Source organism: Papaver somniferum, chromosome 5 (assembly GCF_003573695.1).
Source record: "Papaver somniferum cultivar HN1 chromosome 5, ASM357369v1, whole genome shotgun sequence".
In the NCBI taxonomy this organism is placed as follows: domain Eukaryota; kingdom Viridiplantae; phylum Streptophyta; class Magnoliopsida; order Ranunculales; family Papaveraceae; genus Papaver; species Papaver somniferum.
In genome coordinates, this window is record NC_039362.1 from 38,654,373 (window position 1) to 38,669,048 (window position 14,676).

The following is a 14,676-nucleotide window of genomic DNA, read 5'->3' on the forward strand; positions in this document are numbered from 1 at the left end:
AAGGTTTAATGGAGTTAGTCACGATTAAGCGTCTTAAAATAGATGCGTGTCTAGCCATCTTCAAGTGATCGTTTGGGGCTGTACAGGTAAATCCTGACTTGACCGATCACTTGGTGTGGTAGAGTGGCGGATGGTAATCACCACAACACCTCATTGACCAGTTAACTCCTGACCAGGGTTGTATAACCAAGCAGGTGAAGTTGAACGGACGAGATGATCTTTGAGACACTCATCTGCGACCGTTAGTGGAATTAGGGTTTATGAAGAGGTGCGCAAGCATCACTCTTCAGCTTGGTCGAAACCAAGCTTGGGACGCAATTTTGGTCGGGCCAATCATGCATGCGTGTAGACGGCATGCCGGTGTAGGCGCCCATACCTCATTGTCTCGTGAAAGTGTGATCTAAGCCACTCAATTTTTCCGGCGAAATTGAGTGGTTGAGATCAATTTGCGACAGAAATCCGATGCTGCAAAAGCTGCGCGTCATGCCAACTTCGGGCGCGCGTTTCGAGACGACCATGCTTGGTAGGTCTTGGCCGATTAGTCTGGTATACAGACGGCGGGCTGGTGTACACGTTCATACCTTAATACCCCATAGAAACGTGAACTGAGCCACTCAATTTGTCCGGCAAAATTGAGTGGTCGAGATTAGTTTGCAATTGGGAGGTGTGACCACGCCTAGTTTGGGCGTGCAAATCGAGACGACCATGCATGATATTCCTTGGCCGATCGGGTGTGGAGATATGTGGGCCCACGGTGATCGTGTTGATACTCACTGGACCTGCTTAATCGACTTCTAGACCCTTCGTTCGATCAGGTGAAAATGGACGCTCGTGATCGAAATCCCTAATTAGGGTTTTGCCAGCCGTGCGTCATGCCTTGTTTGGGAGCACGAATTGGGACGACCATCCATATTTGGTCCTGACCGATCGGTCATGTATGTAGGCGGGCCCACGGTGTTTGTATTGACATGCTCTGGGCCCTTTGAATCTACATCTACACCTACACCCTCCATCTATGCCTGCGAAGATGGATGGTTGAGACTGATTTGCGACACATGTAATGTGCTGCAAACCCTAATTTAGGGTTTATCGTCCACGCTGCTTTGGCTGGACGAATTGGCAAGCCATGCTACCCTTTTGGGGAGGCCGACCATGCGGGTCCGCACTGGTCTGGTGTTGAACATTCCAATACCTGCTTGAGGGTTATGGATTCGATCTAAGCCATCCAATCATGCTGGTGAAGTTGGATGGTCGTGATCGTTTCTGAGACTGATACGGACAGTCCAGATGCTCTATCGGGCTAGTATAACACTCCGAGAGTTATAGCCTGTACGGGTATTTCGTACATGCCTCCTTATTTAATGCTTGGAGATTCGTGTTGCTCTGCTGAGAGCGATCACTCAGTCGTCATGCCGCACTGATGTAGTTTTTACAGTGGTAAGAAAAGGGTTTGATTCTAGGACTTGTGAAGTTGATTTTAGACTTAAAATATAAAATTGATATAGCAAATAAAACAAAGGATGATGACAATATTGAGAGGTTACTGAGAATCGGGATTCCACCAAACTCATATACTATGGTTCAATATTAATTCTTAGACAATTATAACTCCAAAAATGATAATGTTGACTCTAAATCTTTGCCAAGGTAGATTTTATAAAACATTAATTGTAAATGGTAAGCATGAGTTATCAAAACACCTAAGCTAAGCGTAACCCATCAAACTAAATCACAACTAATTAATTTAAAATCATAGTTCAAATTATATTAAGGCAAAAGTCTTAAAAAGAATATAATAAAATTACCATAGTGTTGAGAATTGGCTTCCTCCGTCATCCCAGTGATGAGGTTTAGCTCCTCATGTTGTAAATGAATGTTATAAAAAAAATAGGTAGCATCATATTTATTGATTCAACGTGAAAAGGATACAAAATTTATTGATTCACACTCACTAATATTGCTCGATTACAAGAAATATGAAATAATACTCTCACTATTTTTCTCAATCACTCCCCCCACCAAGAACCTCCCGAGATGATTCCATACGACTCCTTTTATAGTGGGGATTCTGAAATCCTTCCATAATTTTCTACATGAAGTGATGTCAGTTTTTATTTTCCGGATAATGGAGTGACGCCATGTGTCAGGACAATGCAAAATCCTCCAATAAAAATGAGCCACGTGTCAAATATTGCAGTCATAATATTCTTTATTTGGTAAAATATATTATTTTTAATTAATTCCAACCATAAAGAATAATATCTTGATTTCCTTCTTTATTTTTCTTATTTTCTTCATTAAACCACATATCTTCAAATATCCTTTAATTATTAGTATCTTGCACATGGTCTCCACACTTCTACACAAGATATGACACACTTCCATGCTTAATACACTCGCATAACCAAATGATTGACCCAATAATTCTTCATGTTTCTTCTTGGGCCTAGCCCACTTCATTTATTTCTTTTTGCGAGTAGAATTCCACATTTTGGTCCATCGAGCTTTATTTCCCAAAAATACCTACAAATTCACAAAATAGCACAATAAGCACAAAATCGAGTACTAACATTACAGGGAATTGAGAACAAAATAGACACATAAATGCGTCTATCAAATACCCCCAAACTTATTATTTGCTAGTCCTCGAGCAAAACTAAAAATAAATAAATAAAACCGAGTTAATCTCGGGAGGGTTTACCAAAGATGTACCCACAAAACCATTACTCCAGACCCTAGCTATCTACGCAGAACCTTGGAAGGCACTAAAGAATCTCCTTGGTTGGCATACAATCACTGACTACAGGAGGAAGTATCCTGATGCGAAATTCCAATTGTTGTACACGAGTTGGCACTCAAGCATACTAAAATTCATATAAAGTGACAGAGCTCTACTCATATAGTTTCTGGACATCATAACCGGAGTCAACCAATCACATGGAAAGATTAAGAAGATGGATAAAAAAAAAGATGGTTTAAAGTGAACGGTGTTTCCCATATCTGTCTTAAGGCCTCTGCCAAGATGGACCTATCCTAATGGACTGAGATACGGTCTGACTAATATCAACACAACTGGCATAGACAAGGGGACTAGTGGTCGATAAGTCTAACTCTAAGTCAACACAACTGGCATATACAAGGGCACCAGTGGTCGACTTTATTGAATTTATTCCTGTTGGTCTGATGGTCTGGTCTTTTTTTTTTTTTTTTTTGTATCTCAATCACCCTATTTCACCCTAGCAAAAGTAACAACTTGAATCATGTGCCCCACCAAACCACTTAAAAAATAAAAACATAAGGATTAGGATTCAACGAGATATGACGAAACTACCATGTTTTTTTTTTAATTCTAACACCTGAGCTCTGTGCATTTATGAATAGACTCTTTAGATGTTTCCATCTAATCAGATTGGTTCCTCAACTCCTACAACCAAAATGCTTCCATCCACTTAGACTGGTTAGTGCCACCCTTAATAAACATAAATTTCTAGGCTCTGGAGTTTTTTTTTTTTTCTTTACTGCAACTAAAAAGTTTCTCCCATACCCCCAAACTTAAATCTAACATTGTCCTAAATGTTCTAAAGATAAAATTAAAAACATGAACAAGGAGAAACTGTTACCACCTGAAGCAAAAGAGTTAAGGAAATATTTTACCGTGTTGCATGAGCGCGGATGCCTCCCAGTAAATGCTAAATTTAAAATCTCTAGCTAGACATCAAATACCTCAAAAAGTATTGCCACCTCCCAAAGTCGTATACCAATAGTCGAAACAATTGTGGGTCCACAAGACCAAATAGAGCTAACACAAATATGAGACAACAACACTGGTTCAGAAAAATGAAAAGAAGGAGCACATCCTCGTCTAAGGTTTCTGTCAAGACAACTGGGTTTATCTGGGTAGCATAATTGAGCTTCTTATGTGTATCTTGATAAATATTCATCCGAAAAATGGGTCTCTAATACCTGAGTTACCTCCTGGACAGTATCAGGTGGATCGGGTTGCGGAGTCTAAATAGACTCAAGTGATATCTCAGATGCACAAAGCTCGAGTCCCAAGTTAGGGACTCTAATTAGGGATACGTGACAATCATAAGAACCATCACTACCCCCAAACATAGGGTTTTCACTACTCACAGACAAACCTCTAACTATTGCTTGAATTTCCGGATCTTCAGAGTCCTTAAAATACTCAAGAGATTCTTCCAATTCTCCACCCCCAATCTTATGGTTATCATTACTCTCAGAAAGACCTAACACTATTGCCTGAATTTCAGGGTCCGTAGAGTCTTTAAAATACTCAAGGGCTTCTTCTAAAGATTGATCACACATCTGGTCTAAGAGAATGGTTTCCTCAAATTCATCTAAAGAATCTCCCAATAGAGTATCATGCCAATTATCCTGAACTAAATCCTGAACTAAAGTGCTAATCATATTCACTTCTTCTAATTCATCATTCTCAGAAGGTTGTCTAGTAACATTAAAGACATTTAGTTCAGTGGTCATATTACCAAAGGATATGTTCATAAGTCCGGTTCTACAGTTGATGACAGCGTTAGCTGTGGCTAAAAATGGGCGACCTAAAATCACCGGGATTTGAGCACTTGGGTCCTGAACTGGCTGGGTGTCTAAAACAACAAAATCCACTGGATAAATAAACTTATCAACCTCAATCAGAACATCCTCTATGACACCACGAGGGACTTTGACAGACCTATCAGCTAATTGTAGTGTCATTTTGGTCGGTTTCAACTTACCAAGACCTAGCTGGGTGTATACATGATACGGGAGTAAGTTAACACTAGCTCCTAAGTCAAGTAATGCCTTATCGACAGTGTGGTTACCAATTGCACAAGATATGGTAGGGCATCCAGGGTCCTTATACTTAGGGGGTGTTTGGTTTAGAAGAATTGAACTTACTTGACCAGCTAAAAAGGCTTTCTTATGAACATTAAGCTTACGCTTTCTTGTACAAAGATCTTTAAGGAACTTGGCATAAGCAGGCATCTGCCTAATTGCTTCTAATAAAGGAATGTTGATGTTCACCTGCTTAAATATTTCCATTATCTCGTTGAAAGTTGACTCCTTCTTTGTTGGGGTTAACAACTGAGGATATGGGGCTCTAGGCACAAAGATAGTCCTATCAGGAATTTCTTGGGACTCCTTAGAAATTGTTTCAGTTTCCTCAGTTATGGGTTCCTCTTGGGAAGTAGAGGGTGGAACTACAGTATGTTCACTAGGCATGGCTACCTTATTGTATACTGTTTTACCGCTCCTGAGGATTTTTATCGAGTTCACATGGTTTGATGATTCCTCACCAACTAAAGATACTTGATGGACCCCCATAAGATTGGCTTGAGTTTGACTAGGAAACTTACCTTCTTCTCTCTCACTTAAATACTTAGCTATTTGGCCGACTTGAAGTTCTAATTTAGCAAGAGTCTGGGAATTATCCTTATGGTTCTGCATGGTTTCTTGTTGAAAGCTAAGGTGGTTAGCTGATAACATATCATGGTTCTTTACTAACATAGTAAGAGTTTCTTCTAAGGTAGAGATCTTTTTCTCAGAAGTGTTCTGAAACTGGGTTTGACCTGAAGGGTTCTGAGTATAACCAAAACCTGGGGGAGGATGAGTATTACTAGGCTGACCTTGATTCTGGCCCTTGGACCAAGAAAAATTAGAATGGTTTCTCCAACTAGGGTTGTAGGTCTCTGAGTATGGGTCAAACTTATGACAGTTCTTGAACCTAGCATTGTTATAGACAGCATGGGCTTACTCTTCACTAACATGACCTTCCCAAAACGAGTTATTGGGTTCTACTCCACGACTAGAGACTTGAGAGGCTCTAATCCTATCATCAGTTTCAACAAGAGACCTATGTTTAGGCTGATTCAATTCCAAAGCTTCTAACCTTCTAGACAAAGCAGCAAACTTAGCATCTGACCCGAAGCTTGTATCTACTACATTGGTGCTACTTCTATTGACCAAGCGTCTTTTAGGGGGTTCAACACAAGACTCCCACTGTTGGGATTTTTCAGCGACAACTCCTAAGAAGGTAAAAGCATCATCATCATTTTTACTAGTGAACTCACCAGCGCACATAAACTCGACCATGGCTTTGGTCGAATAGTCTAAACCCTCATAAATAATTTCTACAATTTTCATCTTATCAAATCCATGGCGAGGACAATGGGATAAGAGATCATTGAATCTCTCTAAAAACCTATAAAGAGTCTCTCCCTCTTGTTGCACACTAGCACTAATTTTATGCCTAACAGCTGCATATGCTTAGTGTAGAATTTCATATAGAAAGCAGCAATAAATTCCTGCCATGTTTCAATGGATTCAGATGGTAGGTTGTTCAACCAGGTCTTGGCTTTATCTCTCAAGGAAAAGGGGAACATCTTAAGTTTCAAAACTTCATCAGTAAGGTCTTTTATTCTAACTGTCCAACAAATTTCCTCAAAGTCCCTAATATGAAAATAAGGGTTCTCATCATCTTTTCCTAAGAATATAGGGATCATCTGAAGAATACTAGGTTTTATCTCGAAATTATCCGTATTGGCTGGCAATTTAATGCACGAAGCTCGATTGGTCCTAATTGGGAACATGTAATCTTTCAAAGTTGTCATTGCTGGCACAACTGAAGTACTGGGGATACTTTCTTCACAGAGAGACAAATTCTCAAAACTGAAGTTTCCAAAAACGGGGTTCTCAAAAGAAGAGTCTTCGAGCTCCCCGCCTTCACAAGAAGAACTAGTAGGTTTATCACTAATCAAACGACCTAGAGTGTTTCTTTTCCAAGCCCGCTCTCTAATAACCTCTGGCATACACTAGAAAAACAAAAGAAAAAGAAAAGTCCTAAAAGGAAGGGAAGTTCTATGCAAACACAAACAAGGCTGACTTCACCACAACAAACCTACTGATTTCTAGCAAACAAAAAGCATGATGGCTCCACTTAGATTGTTTCTAGACCAACTTCTAATACTTCGAAAGGGAATTCGTTACAATTTAAGCAAACCCCTCTGGAATCAATCCGAGTAAAATTAAGTTGAATAGAGGCGAGGGAAGCTGCGTGGAGCTTTGATACCCAAGGCCTCACCGCATTACAAGGCGGCGCAATCACGCATTCAACTCACAGAAACCATCATGAACTTCGAAGTATGCTTAAAAGAGTAACCAATATTTTTCGAACGTCTTTCCTATTAAGCTCGTTACCCTATGGGTATCGTTCTAGTCAGTATTTTAAGCTTAGGTTCGCGTTTGGTATCGTTTTCCTAAGGCGGGCAAGAAGAGAATGGTGATGAAATCCGAACCCTTATCTTGTATGGCCAGTCCTTTCCCTTTACTAGGAAATTAAAGCAGCCGTATTCAGTTCCTCGACATATATTCACACGAAGGAAGACAATAACTCGCTGATAGGGGATTCGCGAGTGTTTCGACAAACTAACCTCCCGTTCCAGACGGGGGATGAACCGTTGAAGTCGACTCGGGCCACGACTCCTATGTCATGTACAAACCCGAGGGGCCGAGGAGATATCGCAATCGCCGTCCTTCTCTACAAACAGTTTAATATTTATACTACCCTTCCGTAGGGTTTAAAAAAAAATGTCCAGAGTCCAAGTCCAAAGTCCAAAAAAAATAAAGTGCAAAAGAAAAAGAAAAGTCTAAAAATAAATAAATAATAATAATATCTAAAAAAAATAAAAATGTCTCTCTTTTTTTTTCTCTTTTTTTTATTAAATAAAAAAATCTTCTTATTTCGCTCCTTTCGCTTTGCCTTTTACTCCAAGTCTTTAAGTATTCACCAAAAGCTTTGGCAAAATATTCTTTCGCTCCAATTCCAAATTCTGTAAGGAAAAGACAAAAACCCAAAAACGTAAATAAGAACAAATAAAATAAAACAAATAAAAACCTAAAAAAGAAAAAAAAATCTAAAAACTCTAGCCTAAAGACAAGTCCGCGTCGGCGGCGCCAAAAACTGATGTAGTTTTTACAGTGGTAAGAAAAGGTTTGATTCTCGGACTTGTGAAGTTGATTTTAGACTTGAAATATAAAATTGATATAGCAAATAAAACAAAGGATGATGACAATATTGAGAGGTTACTGAGAATCGGGATTCCACCAAACTCATATACTATGGTTCAATATTAATTCTTAGACAATTATAACTCCAAAAATGATAACATTGACTCTAAATCTTTGCCAAGGTAGATTTTATAAAACATTAATTGTAAATGGTAAGCATGAGTTATCAAAACACCTAAGCTAAGCGTAACCCATCAAACTAAATCACAACTAATTAATTTAAAATCATAGTTCAAATTATATTAAGGAAAAAGTCTTAAAAAGAATATAATAAAATTACCATAGTGTTGAGAATTGGCTTCCTCCGTCATCCCAGTGATGAGGTTTAGCTCCTCATGTTGTAAATGAATGTTATAAAAAAAATTAGGTAGCATCATATTTATTGATTCAACGTGAAAAGGATACAAAATTTATTGATTCCCACTCACTAATATTGCTCGATTATAAGAAATATGAAATAATACTCTCACTATTTTTCTCAATCTCTCCCCCCACCAAGAACCCCCCGAGATGATTCCATACGACTCCTTTTATAGTGGGGATTCTGAAACCCTTCCATAATTTTCTACATGAAGTGATGTCATTTTTTATTTTCCGGCTAATGGAGTGACACCATGTGTCAGGACAATGCAAAATCCTCCAATAAAAATGAGCGATGTATCAAATATTGCAGTCAGAATATTCTTTATTTGGAAAAATATATTATTTTTAATTAATTCCAACCATAAAGAATAATATCTTGATTTCCTTCTTTATTTTTCTTATTTTCTTCATTAAACCACATATCTTCAAATATCCTTTAATTATTAGTATCTTGCACATGGTCTCCACACTTCTACACATGATATGACACACTTCCATGCTTAATACACTCCCATAACCGAATGATTGACCCAATAATTCTTCATGTTTCTTCTTGGGCCTAGCCCACTTCATTTATTTCTTTTTGCGAGTAGAATTCCACATTTTGGTCCATCGAGCTTTATTTCCCAAAAATACCTACAAATACACAAAATAACACAATAAGCACAAAATCGTGTACTAACATTACAGAGAATTGAGAACAAAATAGACACATAAATGCGTCTATCACGCACGGAGCAGTACAAGAAATACAAGGCTGGTCATGCATTAATTGGTAATGCTATAAGTTTATAGTGAAGAAGTATTCTCCACTTTATCAGTTGCTTTATCCTTTGCAGGATGTTAGCGCATAGTTTTGGCTATTACAATTTTAGCCTTAATTGAAAATCCACGGACAACACCTATATATGTATCTTAACCGTTATAGAAACCACACCGATCCACGTGGTTAATGAGGTACACCAGGTGGTTCATTATTGAACAGTAAGTTCTTCCTCTGATGTTTCAGGAGTAAGTTCTGTAATATTATAGGTGCTTATGGGAAATCGCTTGACAATCGTGTTCTTGTTGTTCCCTTTTTTGTTATGCAGGCGCAACTAAAAGATTAGTACTACCTGATACCCCTATCAATGTTGCAATTTCATTCTTCTCTGGATTTGTTACTTTGTCTGCCATTTTGGATTACCACTTTTAAATATGGGTGTAATTCTCTAATTACAGTTCTCAGATTAAACCTACAAAGATTTCAATTCTCAAACCAGTTCGAAACGAGGTAACATCATGTATAGAAATATAGATTCATTTTATGCCATTAGCAAAGCTCCATTATCAATGTAACACGAAACGTTGATTTTCTAAAACAAAGTTATTTTGTAGGGTTTTATAGTTAAAGAAGAAAATGCTTTTGGTTCATTGGTTGAAATCAGAAGTGGGTAGTGGGTTTGCAGGTACTCAATTTGATTATTTGTTTGTTTATCTTTCTGTTGTTCCTAAGGCAACCATAATTCTACCCATTGTTCTTAACGTGATCTACTATTAACTATTGGTACTGAACACCGCCTCCATTATTGTTAATGTTAACTAAATTAGGAGAACCTTAGTCGAGTAATCTGCAGTTACTATGCTTCTGGCATTAAGCAAGAATTAGAACCGCCGTGTTAGTTTTATCGATGTTGAAACAGAATTTTGTAATACAAAGACGTCTTTTATATTTGTTTAGATATCTTCTCCCAAACTGTATATCTTAATACTTTATTGACAGTGCTCTATTGCATCTATACTCAGAATATGCAGCTTTGTTCCAGCTATTTATGACGCAGTAGTTGTTGTACCCAAAATCATCCCTCTCTGACATTGGTAAGACTCTTAAAGTGTCAACCTTCTTCGGTAAGCATGAATTCGACAAATATTGAAAAATTGGTCATTTACATACTCTCTAAGTCACTGCATTATGTTGTTGTTGTTGACACGCTGTTGAGTGGCACAGAGCAGATTCTTAGTGGATATCACATATAAAATATCACACTTTTCTTTATGAATCACATGATTCACATCAAGCTTTTTGGTGTAAAGGTGATGCTTGGAGATTTGAGTGGGGGTTCTTGAAGTGTAGATTGTTTCGAGAAATTCTGGCAGATTGGAGGAGGCACCTATGGGTAAGTCTAATTTTTGTTGTTAATTATGTTATGAAATTTGTATAGCTTATATTATATGCTGATAAGGTGTTTGAATAAATGCCATAGGTTAAGATTTAATAACTTTACTGAATCCATTAAATCCCATTGATTTTATGTACTCAAAAAACTTTTATAATAGTATTGGTTTTGGTTGAGAGTTTAGGCTAGCATATATCAAAATTACCTTGAAATTTCACACCTTTATGGATTTTGGGCAATTGCGTCGTCGATAACCTAACTAAAACTACTCTCCAATCCCATGCCTTAACGACTCCAGTCACTAGGATCAAAGGCTCAAAAACAGAAGAAAAAAATCACTTTTGAGAAACCTAGGAGTGAATGAATTTATTCTCAGTTTTCAAAAAAGGTAAACTCTGCTCTGTTTTCACTCAAGCAAAGCCATTCTTTCCTATATGCTTTGGTGTTAATGATCTTTCATCTTCAGCCTAGAACAGTTATAGCTCCACAGCTTCCACTCTCACTCCTCTTAACTCATCTGCAATGCCTTCTGCCTTTGAGAATTCTCAGGTCGTGGTTGATCCAAGTAATACATTAACGGGTTAACATTTCTCATTTAAAATGACTTCTGTTTCGAAGCTGTGACCATCTTCAAGAATTCACTTGACGTCTCCGTCTTCTTCAAATCTGTGAGTTCTGCATGTAACTGAAATTCTTCTTCAAAGTAGATAGTGATAAGAATTTTTTACAAGTTCTTCTTGATGAACCTACAAAAAAGATGGCCTTGGAGATATCAGAACTGAGAGGTTGCTTTTGTCAACTGGGTTAGCGTGTCTGAACATAAAACGAATGAGAATTACTGGGGACAATGGAATATATTCCAGGTATTGGTCCACTTCTTTTTGTTTGATTTCTGAACTGTTCATTGTGTAAATTTTGAAAGTATTAGGTGTGTTTTACTGTGCTGCTATGTCAAATCATTTTGCATAACAAATTGAATATATGTCTAGAACGAATTTAAGTGTCTTTAGGTTTTTGTCTAGAACAAGTTTAGGTATTCTTAGGCGTGTGATAATAGTTCTTTCGTATAATTTCTCTCATTAATTATGTCGTAGGACAGAAGCAAAGCGAGTCATTTCAAGATCCATACTTCTGAGACCAGGGGGGACATAGATTGGCACGCCATCCCATTGCCCTTCAAGTTAATGTTTGAGTCTTTTGTCATGGTTGCCTTTTTTACTCCTAAATAGTTTTTCCTTTTGACATGATTTACTTGGGTGTTAATTTTACATTGCCTGCTCAGTATTTTCACCACAGTAATAAAGTTTAACTGTCTCTCACTAAACACCTGATTAGCTTTATTGGTAGTTCCCAGTTATGCAAGGCGTGGAGTAGATGAATAATGTGATGCATAGAGAAGATGAGCAATAATGATCCTGAAGGTTCGTACTGCCTAAAAGGTTCCCATTTATTTCCCACGTAGTTTAACATTCCTGTTCTTTGCTTAAGACAAAAGTAAAATTGATTAAATAGGTTTACTCATAAACTTCACCATTTCTAATAAAGATACATGTTCTTAGATATAGGACTTCGCAGTTGCTGAGTTTTTCAGAATTCAGATTCCATGCTGACTGCTGAGCTGTTAATATGGTTTCCTGGGTTGTTTGAAAAGAGGATTTTTGGGTATTTAAATACATGTCCTTAGATAAAAGACTCTGTAGTTGCTGAGTTTTTCAGAACTCAGTTTCCACGCTGAGCTGTTAATAAGGTTTCTCGGGATGAACACTTAATTTGGCTGTAGTTCACATCAAGCTATTTAAGTTTGAGCAATGCTCATTCACTGTCGATCATTTACTTAGGTTGACGAAGTGCCAAATCTTCATTATTTGCTTTAGCTTCTTTTACTTTACTAAGCTTACCATATCCTATCCTTCCATGAAAATTATGGGAAGTATAATAAATCCCTGGACACCTCTATTATGATATTGAAGTATAGGTGTCTTCATTTAAAAATGACTATGAAATTGTGTCGTTTGGTACACTTTTATTTCCATATTTCAAATTGCTTTACTTTCCTTGGGTTCACTTGCTTTTAAAGAGGGAGTTAGTAGCTAAGAATACACTAACTGGACGATTGATATGCATGTCTGCCCTAAAACCTTCTTATTGAAATAATATTTTCGTAAATGCTACATAGGAAATGAAACTGTTGCAAGAATTTTGTTCTACTGAGACCCTAGTGTACTGAGGCTTAAGTGTGTGCATGCTCTTCCTTATTGAGTTTTTGTTTTGTATTGAAGAAATAATTTCTTTCTTTTTAGATGAGCCATAAGAAATCTACCATAGGCATCGTAAAGCTTCCCAAGTCAGTTGTAGCATTCTTTTTTGGAAGATTGGAATAACATTTGGGTTACTGACCATCTTCACAAATATATAATTCGTTTTAGTTTAGTTTTTTCTTCAAAGGATTCTGTTGTAAGATTCTCAATATCTATTTTCGCATAACAATAGTAAACAAGCAATCGTGTTATACTGATATTTGCAAACACGATCTGATACAGGACCTGTATACCCTAGCTTTTAAGTTGATTAAAAAATGACTTCTGTTTCGAAGCTGTGAATTTCTGAACTTACTTGGTTTGAAGCTATCTTCCATTTATTTTGTATCTTATGTTTCAGGGATTTCAGAGATTAACCATAGGATTTAACCAAATAATTTGTAAGTCGATAACATTCAGGTACATTGTAGGCAAAGAAGAAGCTACCAATTAAGGTTTGGTATGACTACTAGAAGTAACTGTAAGTCAATAACATATGGGTACATTGCAGGCAAAGCAGAGTAGCTGTCAATTAACTTCAATTGTGTCTGGCCAGATAGAAAATTTGCAGCATGTTCGGGAAATATGATAGTGTTCAAGTAGATATTTAAAGTTCATGAACAAATACAAGGTGTGATTGAAGATTCATATAGCACTTTGAACTTTCTACATACATCTAGCTTAAATTATGAAGTCAAAAAGACAAATACATACCCAGCCAGAAGCTGATTCAGAAGCCATGAGTGGAGCATAGTAGCTTGGTGAACGCCAGTTACGCTTTGAAGGGACAACATCTAATAATGGACCAACAGAGATGTATCTATACTTCACAGCTGAATTACCGAGATGGTTCTCAATATAGAAGTTTAATTGCGATCGCTGCTCTAAAAAGCAATTGATTGTCAGGGGCACTGTTAGATAAATGAACTTGGATATGTAGGGTGAGTATTTTTTCTTATAGAAGGATTGAAACTTTCATGTAATTGTAAAAGTTTTTATCGAACCTGATTATGGTCAAGATGATAATGTTATAAAACTTGGATGGCAATGTAAGGAAATATCATCTTTTACCAGATTTCATTAATCTTTGAGTGCCGTGCTTGCAACCACAGATTTGATTCCCAGTTTTTTCAATCTAACACATTTCCTCGGAAGATAGAAACTCATTCATTCGTGTCGGTGCCATTATGAATGTATTATATAGTGCATAAATAATTTTTATAAGATGGGAGGACACTTCATATGGCGAGATGAGTTGGGATCCTCATCTGAAACCGTTGGATCCGGATATAGGAAAACATACTATGAAGCTAACTGAAGAGTACTTGGCCGATGCTTGAGTATCAACTGAATAGAACCTCATGTACTATTTTAAGAAAAATCAAGACAAACTGCAAGCAGATTCTTACAAAAAATATACAGGACTCGAATCCCGATGATAAAGGTAAGCCATACGTGTTACCATCGACTTTTATTGGTGGTCATAGGCATATATAAGTCATTACACAGTTTAATCATCATCCCAATATCTTCATAATAATGACTACGAATCCGCGCCGGCCAGAAGTTTAAGATGATCTTTTACCCCATCAATATGCTTCAGATCGTCCTAATCTCACAGCCGGTGTCTTCGAGTTGAAAAGAGCTGAGTTGATGAAAGAAATGAAGAAAGGGAATGTGTTCGAAAAGTTAGTTGTCCATGTGTTCACAAATGAATTTCAGAAACGTGGTTTAACTCATACGCATACTCTGATGTTCTTGGATGGTCTAGAAGA

General features: G+C 37.3%; 1 long non-coding RNA gene across 4 annotated transcripts; it reads left to right on the forward strand.

Moving 5' to 3' along the window:
* The first annotated feature begins 9,385 nt into the window (after positions 1 to 9,385).
* On the forward strand, positions 9,386 to 13,976 carry LOC113281414. 4 transcript variants are annotated; one of them, XR_003326136.1, is made up of 8 exons: positions 9,386 to 9,432; positions 9,540 to 9,721; positions 9,826 to 9,896; positions 10,234 to 10,305; positions 10,522 to 11,467; positions 11,699 to 12,025; positions 13,263 to 13,321; positions 13,413 to 13,976. It is a non-coding gene; the product is annotated as an uncharacterized LOC113281414 (long non-coding RNA). The 4 variants fall into 4 exon arrangements; XR_003326135.1 differs by having other exon boundaries at positions 11,959 to 12,025; XR_003326137.1 differs by having other exon boundaries at positions 11,952 to 13,976.
* The last annotated feature ends 700 nt before the right edge of the window (positions 13,977 to 14,676 follow it).